Here is a 20,529-nt window from a genome sequence, read left to right on the forward strand (position 1 = left end):
TAGTTATCTTTAAAGTTAAAGTTTAGTTAAAAAAAGTAAGTAAATTTAGTAAAAAAGCCACACAATAGAATAATATGTGTACCATTTAAAAAAAATTAAAAATGTCAACCTATGTGAATTTGGGAAGAGACATAATTACATCGCTTTGGGATATTAGAGCATCTTAGAATTAGGAAACTTTTAAGAATTCATCAAATCTAAGGCCCTAACAGACAGGCAATACCCCTAACAACATGTCCATCATGTTGTTAACTTGTGTTTTTCGTACTCAACCTCTGTGACAGGCAATATGTGCTTGCAGGAGACAACCTATCCCATTTTTAAAAAGCCATGTTAAAATTTTCCTTCCTGAGCAAATACTGCGTGAGTCTACTCATATGAGGTACGTGTGCGTGTGTGCTCAGTTGTGTCTGACTCTTTGTGATGCCACGGCCTATAGCTAGCCAGGCTCCTCTGTCCAGAATACTGGAGTGGGTTGCCATTTCCTACTCCAGAGGATCTTCTCAACCCAGGGATTGAACCCATGTCTCTTGCATTTCCTGCATTGGCAGGTAGATTCTTTACCACTGTGCCATCTGAGAAGACCATGAGGTACTTAGATAGTCAAAATCATGTAGACTGATGGTAGGATGGTGGTTGCTAGAGGTTACAAAAGAAGAAAATGGGAATCTGTTGTTTAATGGATACAGAGCTTCAGTCTTGCAACATGAAAAGAGTTCTGTGGATGGATGGTGTTTACAGTGACACAACAATGTATATGTACTTAATACCACTGACCTATATGCTTAAAATGTTTAAGATGGTAAATTTTATGTTATGTGGTGTTGTTCAGTCACTAAGTTGTGTCGACTCTTTGCAACCCCATGGACTACAGCATGCAGGCCCGTTTTACGGGTATTTTACAATAACAAAAGTTATTTCCTGTATCAGCCCCAAATCTGCCTTCCCATGAATTCTTCCTAATGATCCTAATTCTTTCCACACCAAGCACATTTATCCCCTCTGTCCCATACCACCCTTCAGATACTAAAGGAGAAATAATTTCTTCAACTCTGTTTACATGTGCAAAGTTTTGTATGGGGCACAGTTCAGGGTAAGAGAAAAATGAAACATGGATTCTACCCTTACATGTTCTTAGTCAAAAAGATATTTTTTTAAGACCATAAATAAATACAATATACACTACACAAATATAACTCAAAAGACAGATATTGAGAAAGTACAGCAAGAGTTTGGAGATGGGAAAGGATCAAGAAATCAGGAAAAGCTTCATAAGACAGGTAACACTGGAGATGGACTGTGAAGATGGGCATTTCCACTGAGGAAAAGAGCACTGAGCTAAGAGCTTGGACTCTAAGCTCAAGCCTGAGCTTGAATTCTAGTTTTGCTACTTCCTAGCTTTGGTGACTTTGGGTAAGTTATGCTGTGCTTCTAGGTTCGTCTCTTATGAAATATAAAAATAGATGTGAGAAGGGACTTCCATGGTGGTCCAGCGATCAAGAATTCACCTGCCAATGCAGGGGACACAAGTTCCAATCCTGGTCTGGGAAGATCCCACATGCCACAGAGCAACTAAGCCCCTCCACCACAACTGCTGAAGCCCGCACAGCTACAGCCAGTCTCTGCAACAAGAGAAGCCACAGCAATGATAAGCCGGTGCTGATCACACCTAGAGAAAACCCATGTGTAGCAACAAAGACCCAGTGCAGCCAAAAGTAAATAAATAAGTGAATTTTTAAAAGAGATGTCAGAATTAAATGCATTTGGACCTGAAGAACGCTTAGAACAGTGCCCAGTAATTAGTGCTGTATATATATATTGGCTGTTGGTATTATTGAGAAAACAGAAGAGTCAGAGTAGAGGTGAGGAGGAATTAAACATGTCTGAGAAAAGCAAATAAACCATTTTAGTTTTTTTTTTCCATTTATTTTTATTAATTGGAGGCTAATTACTTTACAATATTATAGTGGTTTTTGCCATACACTGACATGAATCAGCCATGGATTTACATGTATTCCCCATCCCGCTCCCCCCTCCCACCTCCCTCTCCACCCCATTCCTCTGGGTCTTCCCAGTGCACCAGCCCCGAGCACTTGTCTCGTGCATCCAACCTGTGCTGGTGATCTGTTTCACCCTTGATAATATACATGTTTTGATGCTGTTCTCTTGAAACATCCCACCCTCGCCTTCTCCCACAGAGTCCAAAAGTCTGTTCTGTACATCTGTGTTTCTTTTTCTGTTTTGCATATAGGGTTATCGTTACCATCTTTCTAAATTCCATATATATGCGTTAGTATACTGTATTGGTCTTTATCTTTCTGGCTTACTTCACTCTGTATAATGGGCTCCAGTTTCATCCATCTCATTAGAACTGATTCAAATGAATTCTTTTTAATGACTGAGTAATATTCCATGATGTATATGTACCACAGTTTAGTTTAAATATGTTTCTTCTTTCTACATCTCCTCCCCCAAACCCAACTAGATATAAATGCTAGCACAGAAATAGACATGTTCAGTTCAGTTCAGTCACTCAGTTGTGTCCGACTCTTTGCAACCCCATGAACCACAGCACGCCAGGCCTCCTTGTCCATCACCAACTCCTGGAGTTCACCCAAACCCACGTCCATTGAGTCAGTGATGCCATCTAATCATTTCATCCTCTGTCGTCCCCTTCTCCTCCTGCCTTCAATCTTTCCCAACACCAGGGTCTTTTCAAATGAGTCAGCTCTTCATATCAGGTGGCCAAAGTATTGGAGTTTCAGCTTCAGCATCAGTCCTTCCAATGAATATTAGGACTGATTTTCTTTAGGATGGACTGGTTGGATCTCCTTGCAGTCCAAGGGACTCTCAAGAGTCTTCTCCAACACCACAGTTCAAAAGCATCAATTCTTCAGCGCTCAGGTTTCTTTATAACCCAACTCTCACATCCATACATGACTACTGGAAAAACCATAGCCTTGACTAGACAGAACTTTGTTGGCAAAGTAATGTCTCTGCTTTTCAATATGCTATCTAGGTTGGTCATAACTTTCCTTCCAAGAAGTAAGCGTCTTTTAATTTCATGGCTGCAATCACCATCTGCAGTGAATCAGACATGTGGTGGGTATTTAATAAATCGTCACCCCTCCTGTTTTCTGTTCCCTTTTTCCCTCTCTTCATACTTCTGGTTTGTGCTTTGCCTAAGGCACTTATATTCTGTTTTGTAATCATTTGTGTTACATTATCTGCCTCTTGTGTGCTTCTTAGTCCTAGTTCCCAAACCTGGCTGTGCACGAGAAACTCTTATAGGAACTTTATAAACATTAATTTGTTAGGATCAAGCTAGCCCTAGGAATTAAAATAAAAATCCTGGTAAGGCAGGAATATATATATATATATATATATATATTTTTTTTTTTTTTTTTTTCAAAGCTACATGACATGCTCAGTCACTTCAGTTGTGTCTGACTGTGACCACATGGATGGTAGCCAGCCAGGCTTCCCTGTTCATGGACTTTTCCAAGCAAAAATACTGAAGTGGGTTGCCATTCTCTTCTCCAGGGGATCTTCCCAAGCCAGGGACTGAACCTGGGTCTCTTGCATTGCAGGCAGATTCTTTACCATCTTAGCCACTAGGTAAAGTTACAGGGGATTCTAAATCAATCCATCAGTAGAAGCTATATTTGAATATCAGTTGCCTACATCACCTAAAGATAATGTGGGCATACAGTAAGCATTTATAGAACTTTCACAGACTGAAAAATGGAAGATCAGGACAGAAAACGAGGTTGAAGCCTCACTGGAAAGGCACTAAATGCCAAGCTGAACTTGTACAAAAGGACAAACCAAATAATCAACTTTTAGCTTCAAAGCAACCATCCCTTGTTACGAGTTTAATCTCAGAAGCACTTTTATGCTCTTTTAGTAGATCACAGACACTTCCAGGTATACAAGTTAGGTTAAGAAAAGGCAGAGGAAACAGAGATCAAGTTGCAAACACTCACTGGATCATAGAGAAAGCAAAGGAGTTCCAGAAAAGCATCTATTTCTTCTTCATAGACCACATTAAAGCCTTTGAACGTGTGGATCACAACAAACTGTGGAAAATTCTTAAAGAGATGGGAGTACCAGATCACCATACCTGTCTCCCAAAAAATGTGCATATGGGTCAAGAAACAACAATTAGAATGGGCCATGGAACAACTGACTGGTTCAAAATTGGGAAAGAGGTACGAAAAGACACTATATTGTCACCCGGCTTATTTAACTTCTATGTAGAGTACATCATATGAAATGCCAGGCTGGATGAATCACAAGTTGGAATGAAGATTACCAGGAGAAATTAAGAACAACCTCAGATATGCAGATGACACCACTCTAATGACAGAAAGCAAAGAGGAACTAAATAATGCCTTGATGAAAGTGAAAGATGAGAGTAAAAACCCTGGCTTAAAACTCAACATTCAAAAGACGAAGATCATGGCAAGCAGTCTCATCTCTTCATGGCAAACAGAAGGGGAAAAAGTGGAAACAGTGGCAGATTTTATTTTCTTGGGCTCCAAAATCACTCTGGATGGTGACTGCAGCCAGGAAATTAAAAGACACTTGTTTCTTGGAAAAAAAGCTATGACAAACCTAGACAGTGTATTAAAAAGCAGAGACATCACTTTGCCAACAAAGGTCTGTAGTCAAAGCTACGGGTTTTCCAATAGTTATGTACAGATTTGAGAGCTGGACCATAAAGAAGGCTGAGTGTCAAAGAAATGATGCTTTCAAATTGTGGTGCTGGGGAAGACTCTTGAGAGTCTCTTGGAGTGCAAGGAGATCAAACCAGTCCATCCTAAAGAAAACCAACCCTGAATATTCATTGAAAGGACTGACACTGAAGCTGAAGCTATAATACTTTGGCCACCTGATGCGAAAAGCTCACATATTGGGAAAGATTCTGATTCTGGAAAAGATTGAAGGTGAATGGAGAGTGGGGCCACAGAGGATGAGATAGATAGAGAGTATTACCAACTCAATGGACATGAATTTGACCAAATTCTGGGAGATGGTGGAGGACAGAGGAACCTGGTATACTACAGTCCATGGGATCACAAAGAGTTGGACACAACAAATGAATAAAAACAAAAATTTTCATAAATCACAGATAGCTAACCATAGGCTAAAGTTAAATTTTACTTATTCATTTTAAACAAGTATTCAATAAGTCTTGAACAGTATATGTGAAAGAACTTTAAAAATTGGAATAAAATGTGATATTAATACTATTTTTTGGACATTAATTTGCTTTTTATCATATGACCATTGCAAAGTAAACCAAAAACAAACAAAAAAAAGAACAGAAAAAAATGTGATTTTTCTAATTGTAAAATCCAAAAAGAATTTATATTTTTAAACTGACGACAGGGGTTTGCTGCGAGGTTTTGGTCTCAAACGGCGGCACCACGTCGAAAGTTTCTTTTAAGATCACACTGATGTCAGACCCGCGGCTGCCATACAAAGTACTCAGTGTTCCTGAAAGTACACCTTTCACAGCTGTCTTAAAGTTTGCAGCAGAAGAATTTAAAGTTCCTGCAGCAACAAGTGCAATTATTACCAATGATGGTATAGGAATAAATCCTGCACAGACTGCTGGAAATGTTTTTCTAAAGCACGGTTCAGAACTGCGAATAATTCCTAGAGATCGTGTTGGACATTGTTAATATCTGCTGCTTGGAACATAAAACCCCCTTCCAGAGTAAATGTTGGTAATGTTATTATTGTAAAATTGGAATCAGGCGTTTGAAATCCTATGAAAACACCAGTAATTGATGACATAGTGAAAGGTGACTGTCTGTCTGTGCTTGTTGACACTTCACGTGAGGAGAGAACGCATCCAGGCCTAGGGCACCATGACCACAAAGGATCAGTCTTTCATTGCTGCCTCGCTGCACACACAGGTAGTTCATCAGGGGTGAATGGATCAACCATCTGGGTCTTATAACCTGAGGGTGCTTCTGGTCATTCTTTCTGAGAACATCTGGAAAATTAAAATTTGCTGAAGCTTCCTTCTTGTCCCTGCGTTAAAAATGTAAAAAAGATTATGGATCCACACATGACGGTTGGCTTGTTAGCATCTGACTCACAGACAGAAACATAGTTGACTTCCTCCTTATATATCATTTATGATAAAGGATCATATCAATGAATAACTATCTTATCATTTAGCTTGTTTTAAAGTTTTAGACTTCTTGAGTTCTTATAAGTTTTAATTTGACATCAAAGAGCCCAAAATTGCATTTTCAATCTAGCCCTTATGGGTAAAACTGGTTGGTATCCCACACCAAAGAGTTTTAGCGATGATCTTGCAGACTCCAGTACTTGTAATGATGAGAATTAAGAATAAGTAGAGGCATCAGTTGCTGAACTATGCATTCCTTTATTGATCTCTTTTAAAACAACTTTTAAAATAGGAATCCTCGAGAAACCATCATCTTTTTGAGGATAATCGTAAATAGCCTTCAGGGAGACAGTGTAAAGAAGAACATCTGAAAGTTCACAACAGCGCTCATAGAAATGCTAATTTAAATTCTGGTTGGTTATACATAATGAAGACCCACCATTTAAGGAAGCATTAAGATTATAGTTGTGATTTGAATAAGAAGCTAGGAAAGGAAAATGGGGAAGCCCAGATGACCAGGCTTCTAGCAAGAAGGAAAGAAACAAAAGGGAAGGCAAGCAGAAACTTGTAACAGGAGTGTCACAGAAAAAGCCAAAGTGGTTAGACAAAACTGCAGAGGCTATGGAGAGAACTGAAGGGAAAACAAAATACTTGACATTGTTATAAGGAGCCAAAGATGATCAGAGAAAGCACAGCATAGGCATTGTCAGCATATGGTTTTCAGAATTCCCCTTAAAGAAAGATATACATAGGGAAGATTATGTTTGCCCTTAGTGAGGGCATCAGTATCTATGCATATCTTGAAAGGAGAAGGCTCATAGTGATTGAGAACCAGCACTTGACTTGCTGTATTCTAGAAGCTGCGGTCTCTGGAGGCAGGCCTGGTTGGTTGGTATCTGTTCTGCATTTTGGAGGCCTGGAAATGTAAGCTTCAAGATACAGGTGTTGAAGTATTCATGAATAAAGTGTTTCTAAAACCAGTTTTTATTGAAATGTGCATAGGCCCTAGGTTCATGGGGGAAAAAAATTATGTAACAGACTCAGTATCAGAAAGATGATATTGGTTAAGACTAAGACATGGTTCAGGTATTTGATAGTGACTAGAAGTCTTCTGAATTGTAAAGGGCAAAAAAATTTGTGCTGAGGTAGAAAAGTATGTTTCTAATGTTTGTGGAATTTTTTATTTTTATAAGCAAACTTATTTTCTGATGCCTAAAGACTCCTGGTCTTTAACAAAATTAAACCTCCATTAATGAGAAATTTTCTGACTTTTTTGTCTTATTTAGATTTTCCCTCATTCTGTTTCTAGCACAGAATTCTGCCTGATTTCTCACACACATAGGTTTTATGATGTCTCATAGATTATTTAATATTTTTGTTTTGGTTGGAAAATTTTATTACAGTAAGGTCTTAAAAGTATTTTCTTGTATAGAACTAGACATGTTATTAAATATGATCTGTAACTTCTTTGTGCAAAATGTTTCAAAGTGGTGTATTTAAAGTGCTTTATTGGTCCATGATTCATCTTGTGAAAATACATTTTCTTATACCATAAAAAAAAAAATAAAAAATAAACTGATGACAAAACACTATTCAATTCAAATAGAGAAATCTCTTTCTCTTCTACTATGAGTACCGTTATAGAAGCTAGAATCTTTTTTTAACCCAGATCTTAACAAGTTAAAATCAGGAACCAGTGTTATGGAAATTTAATTTTAAAGCTAATTCTCCAATGCTGAGTTCCCACTAAAGTAGTAATATCATGCAATTAAACACATATCACTGGTAGAAGAAAACTTTCTAACTTCCCCACCCCATCATCACATGTTTTGGAACACTTGATGGTTTTCTGATTGTCTTAGAATCCTATTGCAGTTTGTTATCCAAGTAACTAGGTCAAAAATGTTTAAACAACTCTGAACTGTCATTCTGATATATTTTCCAGGAGTATGAATTCTTTCTTGGGCTACAGTGAATAGCCACGTCAGATTTACTTGAAATATATCCAAATCCTCAGTATGCAGCAAGTAAATATTTACTCTTCAATAATTCTTCATCTTATTCAGACTACCAAAAAAGTCATTGTTACAAAGATTTATAACATTATAAAAGATTTATAATGTTTTCCCCCAAAATGCTACACCACCACTAAACACTATCCCTCAAAGACTGGTAAGAGGAAAATGTTACTGACAGTGTATACTCAAATACTGAAAAGAGTTTTCAAAGAACATTACAGAGATTACGAGTCTCTCTTTGAAGAATTGAAAACTGGATAAATTCTATCTTCTTGGGTGTTTTCAGTTAGTTTTTTAGTGCTGATGGGAAAGACTTGGATGATCTATAAAGGTTGGCAAGATTGTTTACACTTGATTTTTAAAAAACCCAATGTTGATAAGATTATAGAAGAAGAAGCACTCTTATACACTGTTGTCAGAAATGTGCATTGGTACAATCTTGTTTGAAAAAAATTGGTCAATATCCATCAATTTTAAAATATCTACTATCCTATGACATAGTGAGTCCAGTGTTTGGAATTTATCCTATGGGTATTCTTGTAAAAAATATGTAAATACACAAGGATGGTTAGTGCACCAATGTTTGTAATAACAATCTTAACATTAACTTATATATGCCAATAAGTGAATAAGTAAGTTTCTTGTAAACAATATATAGGTATTAAGAAGAATAAAGACTGTGTATAAGTGATAACATAGAATGATTTTAGAGATGTAAGGAAAAGAGGCAGTCTACAATGTAATCAATATGCACATATACAAACATACATTTCAGACAGATTTTATAAACACACATATACATATGTATTTGTATAAGCATAACAATTTTTGGAAAAATCCAAATGAAATTTTAAAATGGGTTGACTCTGAGGAAGAGAACTAAGGGTAAACAAGAAGAGAAATACATGTTAAATGCTACTTTGTCACTCAGCTATAATGTTAAAAAGCACATGACAACCCTTTGGAGCACTCTTTGGCAGTTTCTAATTGAGTTAAACATATGCTACTCTATGACCCAGCAATTTCACCCTGAGTTATTAACCCAAGAAAAATGCAAAAGGTATGTCCACAAATAGCCTTGTACAAAAATGTTTATAGCACACTTATTCATAATACTCCCAAACAGAAAAGAACTCAATGTCCATCTACAGAAGAATGGATAAACAAACTGATGTGTGTGTGCATGTTTAGACAATAGAATACTACTTAGGAACAAAGATAATACAATCCTGACACAAGAAAATTTTGATAAATCTTATTCTATTGAGTTAAAGAATTTAGACACAAAAAAAGCACCTATACACATAATATTAGGCTTCCACTGTGGCTCAGTTGGCAAAGAATCTGCCAGCAATGCAGAGACCTGGGTTTGATCCCTGGATTAGGAAGATCCCCTGGAGAAGGGAAAGGCTCCCCACTCCAGTGTTCTAGCCTGGAGAATTCCATGGACTGTATAGTCCATGGGGCCACAAAGAGTCGGACACAACTAAGAGACTTTCACTTTCACTTTCACACATATTGTTTCACACACATATTGTTCCATTTATATGTAGTTAGAAGATCAGCAAAGCTAATCTATGATGATAGAAACCAATTCATCTTAGCCTTGTTTGGGGGTATGAAATTAAAAGATGCTTGCTCCTTGGAAGAAAAGTTATGACCAACCTAGACAGCATATTAAAAAGGAGAGACGTTACTTTGCCAACAAAGGTCCGTATAGTCAAGGCTATGGTTTTTCCAGTAGTCATGTATGGATGTGAGAGTTGGATTATAAAGAAAGATGAGTGCTGAAGAATTGATGCTTTTGAACTGTGGTGTTGGAGAAGACTCTTGAGAGTCCCTTGGACAGCAAAGAGATCCAACCAGTCCATCCTAAAGAAAATCAGTCCTGAATATTCATTGGAAGGACTGATGCTGAAGCTGAAACTCCAATACTTTGGCCACCTAATGTGAAGAACTGGTTCATTTGAAAAGACCCTGGTGTTGGGAAAGATTGAAGGCAGGAGGAGAAGGGGATGACAGAGGATGAGATGGTTAGATGGCATCACTAACTTAATCGACATGAGTTTGAGTAAACTCCGGGAGTTGGTGAGGCACAGGGAGACCTGGCGTGCTGCAGTCCATGGGGTTGCAAAGAGTCAGACACGACCGAGCAACTGAACTAAACTGAACTGGAGAGTTAGGGAGAGGTGACTGAGGGAAGTTAGAGGACTTATTGGAAATAAACACAGTGGAATTTCCTGGGATGATGGAAATGTTCTGTCTTATTTTGGGTGGTAGTTACATGGATGTACACAATTATCTATACCAACCACCCATTTAAAGCTTATAATTCAATGGTTTTAGCATATTTACAGATAATTGTAACCATCACCACAATCAATTTCAGAACCATTCATTTCCTCAAAAAAAAAAAAAAAAAAAAAATCCCATACTCTTCTAGCTATCTCTCCCAATCCTAGGCCACTACTAATCTACTACTTTCTGTTTCTATAGATTTGCCTATTCTGGACATTTCATATAAATGGAATCATGCAATAGGAGATCTTTTGTGACTGCCTTATTTCCTTAGCAAAATGTTTTCAGGTCTATCTATGGATGTAGCATGTACCATTACTTCCTTTTTGTTATAGCCAAAGAATATACCATTGTCTGAAAATACTATATTTTGTTTATCCATTTATTAGCTAATGACAGTCATCTGGATTGTTTCTACTTTTTTGGTTTATGAATAATGCTGATAGAAACAACTGTTTTTCTGCGAACTGTGCATTTTATTTTATGAAAATTATACCTCAATTTTGAGAAAGAAAATGGGTTTGAAAATAATATTGTTACATATTTATTTTTTATTGTTTTAATAGATGACAGAAGAAAAACATCTCAGAATGCTCAACAAGTCAATTAAAATTAAAATGATCTTCCAGAGAACAAAAAAAGTTTTATGTCAATAAAAATAACTGAAATGTCACATTCACCTGATGAAACAGAAGTTTCCTATATGAGAGTAAGGAAGCTGTCTGAAATGAGAATTTATTTATTTATTTTTTTCCACTGATATGCTTCTTTATTCAGTTCAGTTCAGTTGTCACTCTGAAATGAGAATTTAAATCACTGTCTCAAATGCAAACTGTAACACTTTAAGGCTTCAATGACCATACCACAGAAACATTTATTATCACCCTGACTTCTTTATGTCCCATTAGCAACAAAATAAACAATGATGTATCACTCATGTAGAGCCAGACATCCTAGAATGTGAAGTCAAGTGGGCCTTAGGAAGCATCACTACGAACAAAGCTGGTGGAGGTGATGGGATTCCTGTTGCGCTTTTTCAAATCCTAAAAGATGATGCTGTGAAAGTGCTGCATACAATATGTCAGCAAAGTTGGAAAACTCAGTAGTGGCCACAGGACTAGAAAAGGTCAGTTTTCATTCCAGTCCCAAAGAAAGGCAATGCCAAAGAATGCTCAAACTACCGCACAATTGCACTCATCTCACACACTGGTAAAGTAATGCTCAAAATTCTCCAAGTCAGGCTTCTGCAATACATGAACCATGAACTTCCAGATGTTCAAGCTGGATTTAGGAAAGGCAGACGAACCAGAGATCAAATTGCCAACATTCGCTGGATCATTGAAAAAGCAAGAGAGTTCCAGAAAAATATCTATTTCTGCTTTATTGACTATGCCAAAGCCTTTGACTGTGTGGATCACAACAAACTGTGGAAAATTCTTAAAGAGGTGGGAATACCAGACCACCTGACCTGCCTCATGAGAAACCTGTATGCAGGTCAGGAAGCAACAGTTAGAACTGGACATGGAACAACAGACTGGTTCCAAATAGGAAAAGGAGTACGTCAAGGCTGTATATTGTCCCCCTGCTTATTTAACTTACATGCAGAATACATCATGAGAAATGCTAGGCTGGAGGAAGCACCAGCTGGAATCAAGATTGCTGGGAGAAATATCAATAGCCTCAGATATGCAGATGACACCACCCTGATGGCAGAAAACAAAGAAGAACTAAAGAGCCTCTTGATGAAAGTGAAAGAGGGAGAGTGAAAAAGTTGGCTTAAAGCTCAACATTCAGAAAACTAAGATCATGGCATCCGGTCCCATCACTTCATGGCAAATAGATGGGGAAACAGTGGAAACAGTGGCTGACTTTATTTTTGGGGGCTCCATAATCACTGCAGATGGTGACTGCAGCCATGAAATTAAAAGACACTTATTCCCTGGAAGAAAAATTATGACCAACCTAGATAGTATATTAAAAAGCAGAGACATTACTTTGCCAACAAAAGTCCATCTAGTCAAGGCTATGGTTTTTCCAGTAATCATGTACGGAGGTGAGAGTTGGACTATAAAGAAAGCTGAGCGCAGAAGAATTAATGCTTTTGAACTGTGGTGTTGGAGAAGACTCTTTAGAGTCCCTTGGACTGCAAGGAGATTCAACCAGTCCATCTTAAAGGAGATCAGTCCCAAGTGTTCATTGGAAGGACTGATGCTGAATCTGAAGCTCCAGTACTTTGGCCACCTGATGTGAAGAACTGACTCATTGGAAAAGACCCTGATGCTGGGAAAGATTGAAGGCAGGGGGAGAAGGAGGCGACAGAGGATGAGGTGGTTGGATGGCATCACTGACTCGATGAACCTGAGTTTGGGTAAACTCTGGGGGGTTGGTGATGGACAGGGAGGCCTGGCGTGCTGCAGTCTATGGGGTCACAGATTTGGACACAACTGAGCAACTGAACTGAGCTGATAACCTCATGCTTTAGAGAGATAAAAGAAAAGAGTTATCTATTTACCAATGCCAGAACAGAGTATAAAAATAATGTTTGTGTAGTATTTGGCACAAAATTTACACCAAAAATTGATGCCATGATGCTGTCATACTGGAAGATCATTTTCTTTACAAATTAAACCATGTTACTTATCTGAAATGGTTATAAATTATTTTTCATACTGTAATACGAACTGCCGGGGTCCAGCCTCGGCAGGATCCAGGGGGTACCCTCAGGATGAACAGCGTCGGCGAGAGATAGAGGACACGTGAGACTAACCTTGATAGGGCCAAGTCTGTGTTTTATTTTTTGACAACAGTTTTTATACCCTCACTCAGAGTGTATCCAGGATACAAAATGCTCACTCATGTCTATAAAGAGTTAGTTTACATTACATCAGTTTGTCCTTAAGGAAGAACAAGATGCTTTCTGCATTTCGTCTCTATAATAAATCTTTACACATTATCTTTTGGCCTTAGGGCTTATTAACATTTTATGTAAGTCAGGTGAATGTAAGCCTGTTTTCTGTTTCTGTGGTGAGCTTAACAGAAGAGTTACAGTCTCATAGGGCAACAGTACAGCATGTCACAACATAATAAAAATATGACCCTGTTAATACCAACATCAATTCTTCTGCAAAAGTTATCAGTTAAATTTATCTAAAAATTTTACCCCATACAGACTCTGCGGCTCTAATAAGGAAGCCTCTGCCTAGCACTCCTGGCTAATAATTAACAACTATTTCATTGTTACAATACTAGGGCTAAGCTCTTATTTTTCTAGATCTATAACTATATTAACAATGATTTCCATAGCACAGCCTTAGCACACTAAAAGCAAAAACACAGCAAGCAAACGTTAACCCAATAACCACTTTTATAATAATTTTTTCTTATATTATCTAATAAAACTCCTTCATCCCTCAATGCTCTATATCTATTAGGGCTCTTATATAATCAGGTTCTTTATGCTATTTTATGATTAATACATTATAAGCAATCATGCATATTAGTACCAAGGGCATAAATGTATTTGACTAACAAACTACCAGCAAAGGAGCTCAAATTAAAACACTCCTTTCACCCTAAATAATCTCGTAAAATACCACCACCCAAAAAACTTATAAATTAAAGTTCTAAATTAATTCTTATTTGGAAAGAAATCTGGGAAGATCTTCTGCCTATAATACAGAAATTAGGGAGTAGTTTGTTAAAGCAAGCATCAGAAGAACAGATACCATCTTTAAGGTGAGCACTGGGGGCAGCTTTGGGGCAGCTTTTCAGAATCCCTGAAAACCTGATCCGCCTTGCCCATCAGGCTTTCTCCCCATGACCTTGTCATGGGTAGGATCTCGTGTGCTGGCTCCCGGCAACGAACAAGTGTTTTATTACTGCCAACAGTGAACTCAATCCATCTGAGCTTCCTTTTGTAAGAGTGGTAGGAAGAGAATACTAGCAATTAGTTTTCCTACTCTGTTCTGGGATCTCACGCATTTATTCATTTGATCCACAGCACAGCTTTATAAAGTAGATACTATATTTTACTTCTATTTTACAGAAAAAATGACTATTATTAACAAGTCTATGTACTGAAAAGAGTGAAGAGGCTAAGATCAAAGCCATGACTTCATTCATACAGAACATATACCTGAAATTGAGGTACACCCTCTTAAACATCCCTTTCCAATCACAGCCACGACTCCTAAAAGCTTATCTGTGGTTGCAAACTGTTGTTGCTACTTTCTTACTTCTACTTCTTTCCAATCCCCATATGCTTTCCTGAAAAACATTTCAGTAAAATTGCTCCAAGATTTCCAATGACTTGATAATAGCCAAATCCAAAGGACACTCTTCAGTCTTTATCAATCTAACTTTTCTGGCCTAATGTCTAACTTTTGGATTTTTTTCAGTTCAGTTCAGTTCAGTCGCTCAGTTGTGTCTGACTGTTTGCAACCCCATGGTTATCTATTTTTAATTGGAGATGATTGCTTTACAATATTGTGTTGGTTTCTGCCATATATCAATATGAATCAGCCACAGGTGTACATATGTCCCCTCCCTCCCGAGCCTCCCTCCCCCCTCCCATCCCATCCCACCCCTCTAGGTTGTCACAGAACACTGGATTTGAGTTCTCTGCATCATACACCTAATTCCCAGCGGTTATTCGTTTTACATATGGTAGTGTATATGTCTCATTGCTACTGTCTCAATTCATCCCACCCCCTCCTTACTCCACTGTGTCCGTGGTGAGCCCCGTGCATGCTGTAAGGAGAAGTTCCTTTCTGCATCTCATTTATTTAGGATCCTAAATGAGATTCTTAATTAGAGGAAATACTGTGTGAAATACCATGTTAACAGATCTAGCACAAAGACCAAGTATAAAATTCTAAGAAATATAGAAGTTAGAGGTATAGGTAGAGAAGAGACCTTTAAGCATAACATGAAGAAATGGTCTTTTATCCAAGAGAGGAGAGTGTTTCAAAAGTTAGACATCTCTATGTCTACATTTCCATTGCTGCCTTGCATATAGGGATACAGACATAGATTGCAACCTGCAATCATGGTAAAGGCTAGCATTTTACTCAGCACTGGAGGAGTCAAAATGGAGTTGGAGTTCTTTCAAAGCTCCCTTCTCGGAGACTTGTCATTATTTGACCTGTCTGAAAATTCCTTGGTAAACCATTCTAAAAAGCTTGTTTTTATGCAACCTGAAAGAGAACTTGCCCAGTACAAGCAGTATCTTCCTCAGAGCCATTTGTCAAGAACAATCAGCAAAAATCATTGAACAACATAGCTACCTGAGGTGTTAGTAACAATTGAAGCAAACAAACTAACCGAAAAGCTTAAAAGAAAAAGCTGAGAAAAATTGCAAGTGGCACATTATATTGCAACTCTATGTGCCTCTCTATCACTCTCTTATGTGCTATTAATGAATATTCATTTTCCCTACTAGATTAAAAAATTACCTAATTTGAGAAATAAACAGCAATAAGAAGCCATGTTAATTGCTATAACAAATATATTATAAATGCTAACTTCTCTATTTTGAAATTTGTGATAATTTATAAAATTTTATTTAATATGTAAGATAATATAAAAATACAACACTCACCTGTCTTCATAAAATAAATCTCAGAATTTTAGTGCTGTTATTCCAGAACATTTTACAATTAAGGAAACTTGAGAGTCAAAGTGATTAACTGACTAAATGATCATTAACCAAAAGAGTCACATGGCCAGACAGCAGTCGAGCCATAGTAAAATTCTTACTTCATAACTTTCAGTCCAATTCTCCCAAGAGAAAAAATTTCTATGCAACACCAGCCACAAATGCAATATAGTGTGTTAGTTGCTCAGTCGTATCCAACTCTTTATCACCCAATGAACTGTAGCCCACCAGGCTCCTCTGTCCCTGGAATTCTTCGGGCAAGATTACTTAAGTGGGTTGACATTCCCTTCTCCCGGGGATCTTCCTAACCCAGGGATCGAGTCTGGGTCTCCAGCATTGCAGGCAAATCCTTTACTGTCTGAGCACCAGGAATCACACATGCAACCGTATAAAATTACAACCATCTGTGTGTGGCTAGCTGCCCAGTTGTGTTCAATACTCTGTGACCCCACGGACTGTAGCCCTCAGGCTCCTCTGTCCATGGGATGTTCCAGGCAAGAATACTGCAGTGGGTTGCTATTCTCCAAGGGATCTTCCCGACCCAGGGATCAAACCCAAGTCTCCTGCATTGGCAGGCAGATTCTATAAAAATGCAACTATATATAATTCTTGTTTAGCACACATAGCAATATCCCTATTTGGACACATATTTTTAAGCCTGTACACTTATTTTAAAATAATCAAACTTGAAAATGCTTATTGTTGAATTTAGAGTTTCAACTAATTCAAATTCTCATCAATTAATCAAGATTATTGAACTATATGGTACTTAACAAAAATCAAAAATACCATGGCTAAGTAAACTTAAAACATTGGCTAATAAATTCAGAGAATGCAATCATACATTCAAATAAATGACCAAATCATTAACACTTATGCCAAAAATGGTACAAAAATTGTGAAATCTGTTTGTATTATTACCTGTAGCTCCAAGGGGGTGCCCCTTTGAAATCAATCCACCACTAGGATTTATGACCACTTCCCTCCATAATTATTACCTCCTCTATCAACCAGTTTTCAACCTTGACCTATGGAAGGAAAAATAATATTCATAAACCTTTAAAATAACATTGGAACATGTTATTAGATATGTTTGTTTTTTAAAAAAACTTACAGGAAGCCAAGAATATCTTGGAGCAAACATTTCTTGATGGCTCAAACTAACATCAAATTGATGCAAGCACTTCTAAATGTGAGGTAGTAAATATTGGGTAATAAAGGCATATATTTTCAGGACATTTCCTGCACAGAACAAAGCAAAGCTCCTATTAGTTCCTAAGAGCTCTCTACTTCCAAAATTACTACAAATATAATAGAGATTCAGAGAACCACAAGAAAAATACTGAAATGGATATAATACTGTAACTAAAATACTATTTGCTTTAAAAATTCTTAATTTTGACAAAGTGCATTCATTTCCATTTTCAACTGTACTGTTACATTCAATATAAATATTTTTAGTAAACAATGGGGAGAGGGGAGAAGGACAGGAGAAAAAAAGACCACTTTCATGAAATGAAGGAAAATGGCTGATAATACTGCTGAGCATTAAGGCTCCCCTGGTGGCTCAGGCAGTAAGGAATCTGCCTGCAATGCAGGAGGCCTGGGTTCAATCCGTGGGTCAGGAAAGATGCTCTGGAGAAGGAAATGACTACACACTCCAGGATTCTTGCCTGGAGAATCCAATGAACAGAATCCCAACAGTCCATGGGGTTGAAAAGAATTGGACATGACTGAGCGATAAAGCAAAAGAAAATAATTATATCACATGCTTGACAACTTCAACATTCTTATGAACTTCCAGGGGATTAACAGTAAATAAAAATGTATAAAATATTCTTCCAGATGATAGTTCTGGTAATGAGATATGGAATCTCCAAATAATGATGATAATGGTGGTAGCGGTGCTATCAGAGGTAGCTAATAGCTTCTATGCACTAACTCTGTCAGGCCTTGCTCTAATTATTTTATGTAAATTTACATAACTTAATTTAATCTTCAAACACCATGAAGTAGGCACTATCATTCCCATTTTGCAGATGAGGAAGCAGACGTATAGATATTAATTAACCGATCTAAAGTCACAGCAGGGGATCTAGGATACTCAGGCAGCCCAGCTCCAGAGCCTATATTTTTTGCCAATATATTTTACATTAAATCCTCTACAGACAAGCAAATTCTGCTCTGAGAGCACACTTTTAAGTCCAACTTCTTCATAAGTCCAACAAAGTAAGGCTTGGTACCCAACTTACACAGTCAGCTATAGTACTATAGTGTAATAGGTTTGTAATACTTTTCACAGAGACAATACAGAAAAAAAAATTAAGTAAGAAAGAAAACATTTTTAATCTCATAGAACAGTACCTTGAAAAGAATAGTATAGTGCCAGCTATATCACTGTTGCTTTTATTCTTGCTTCTGGACATCCTGGACTTTTAATAAACATACTGTACTTCTACACTCTATACAGCATTGTACATTAAAGTATACAAAAACACAACCACTTGTAGAAGGTGCGTTCACGTGACAATGTACCAGACACATGAACTAACTAAGTTCACCTGTGTATGTATTTGCATCTTTGAAAATCAGCAACTTGAAAGATCATATGCAGGAGACTCACTTTATTGCCTTAAAAAACCAAAAAGTTTCTCTATTGGTTAAATGAAACATACTATTCTATACCAGTTCTAACTGTTGCTTCTTAACCTGCATACAGGCTTCTCAGGAGGAAGGTAAGGTGGTCTGGTATTCCCATGTCTTTAAGAATTTTCTAGTTTGTTGTGATCCACACAGTCAAAGGCTTTAGCGTAGTCAATGAAGCAGAAGTAGATGTTTTTTCTGCGATGCTCTAGCTTTTTCTATGACCCAACGGATGTTGGCAATTTGATCAAAGGGACAAATAGCAGATAATAAAGTGGTCAACCTAAATCCTACTATATCAATATGTAATTACATTAAATGTTTATGACCTTTAAATTACACTGCCCAACAGAAATATAATGCAAGTCACATATGTACTTTAAATTTTACTAGTAAATAGTTTATTTAATAGATATTTTATTTAACCCAACATACTGAAAATATTTTCATTTAAAACTGTAAGCAATATAAAAAATTATTAGTGAAATATTTTATATTTTATTTTTCATGTTAAGTCTTCACATTTTGATGTGGGCTTCACACTTATAGCACTCAATTTGGACTAACCACATTTCAAGGATTCAATAACCACATAGAGCTAGTGGCTACTATAAGAGACAACACACATCTAATTATTGTTATTCAGTCACCAAGTCTTGTCGGACTCTACGCAACCCCGTAGACTGAAGCATGCCAGGCTTCCCTGTCCCTCACCATCTCCTGGAGTTTGCCCAAGTTCATGTCCATTGAATTGGTGATGCCATCCAACCACCTCATCCTCTGTTGCCTCCTTCTCCCCCTGCCTTCAATCTTTCCCAGCATCAGGGTCTTTTCCAATGAGTCAGTTCTTCACATCAGGTGGCCAAAGTATTGGTGCTTCAGGTTCAGCATCAGTCCTTCCAAAGAGTATTTAGGGCTTATTTCCTTTAAGATTGACTGGTTTGATCTTGCCATCCAAGGGACTCTCAGGAGTCTTCTTCAGCACCACAGTTCGAAAGCAACAATTCTTCAGTACTCTGCCTTCTTTATTGTCCAGTTCTCACATCCGTACATGACTACTGAAAAAACCATAGCCTTGACTATATAGACCATTGTCAGCAAAGTGATGTCTTTGCTTTTAAACACAGCATCTAGGTTTGTCATAGCTTTCCTGCCAAGAAGCAATTGTTGTCTAATTTCATGACTGTGGTCACCATCTGCAGTGATTTTAGAGCCCAAGAAGAAGAAATCTATCACTGCTTCCACCATTTCCCCTTTTATTTGACATGAAGTGATAGGATCAGATACCATGATCTTACTTTGTAACCCCATGCATTGTAACCCACCAGGCTCCTCTTGTTCATGGAATTTTACAGGCAAGAATACTAGAGTGGGTTGCCATTTCCTTCTTCAGAGGATCTTCCCAACCCAGGGATCAAACCTGCACCTCTTGTGTCTTCTACAATGGCAGGCAGTTTCTTTACCAGCTGAGCCACTGGGGAAGCCCTAACACACATCTAAACACTCCATTAAAATGCAGATATTGACAAATTTGATAAAAAACAATATACTATTGTCCACAAGAGACACATCTTAAATAGACAAATAAATGACACAAAAGGTTGAAAGCAAACAGATAGAAAAAGTTATATCATGTAAAGAAGGAAGCCTAAGAATGCTGGCACAGCTAATGTTAGTTGGATAAAAGAGAATTCCAGGTGGCTCAGATGGTGAAGAATCCACCTGCAATGCGGGAGACCTGGGCTCGATCCCTGGGTTGGAAAGAT

The 20,529-nt window shown here is 37.6% G+C and overlaps 1 protein-coding gene, 1 long non-coding RNA gene and 1 pseudogene across 2 annotated transcripts in view; 1 reads left to right on the forward strand and 2 right to left on the reverse strand.

The window, feature by feature from the left end:
• Positions 1–20,529, reverse strand: part of SCP2 (sterol carrier protein 2) — a 179,753-nt gene that overhangs the window by 19,106 nt on the left and 140,118 nt on the right. The gene's annotated exons all lie outside the window — the stretch shown is intronic.
• LOC110123452 (uncharacterized) overlaps positions 1–20,529 on the reverse strand; it is a 51,172-nt gene that overhangs the window by 10,795 nt on the left and 19,848 nt on the right. The window contains exons 3-4 of the long non-coding RNA XR_002309525.2: positions 17,235–17,362; positions 17,042–17,148 (exon numbers count right to left, since the gene is read on the reverse strand). This is a non-coding gene — a long non-coding RNA (uncharacterized lncRNA). The remainder of the gene's footprint in view (positions 1–17,041; positions 17,149–17,234; positions 17,363–20,529) is intronic.
• On the forward strand, positions 4,177–6,372 carry LOC110125039 (ubiquitin-fold modifier 1 pseudogene; annotated as a pseudogene).

Source organism: Odocoileus virginianus, chromosome 5 (genome assembly GCF_023699985.2).
Source record: "Odocoileus virginianus isolate 20LAN1187 ecotype Illinois chromosome 5, Ovbor_1.2, whole genome shotgun sequence".
NCBI classification, from domain to species: Eukaryota; Metazoa; Chordata; class Mammalia; order Artiodactyla; family Cervidae; genus Odocoileus; species Odocoileus virginianus.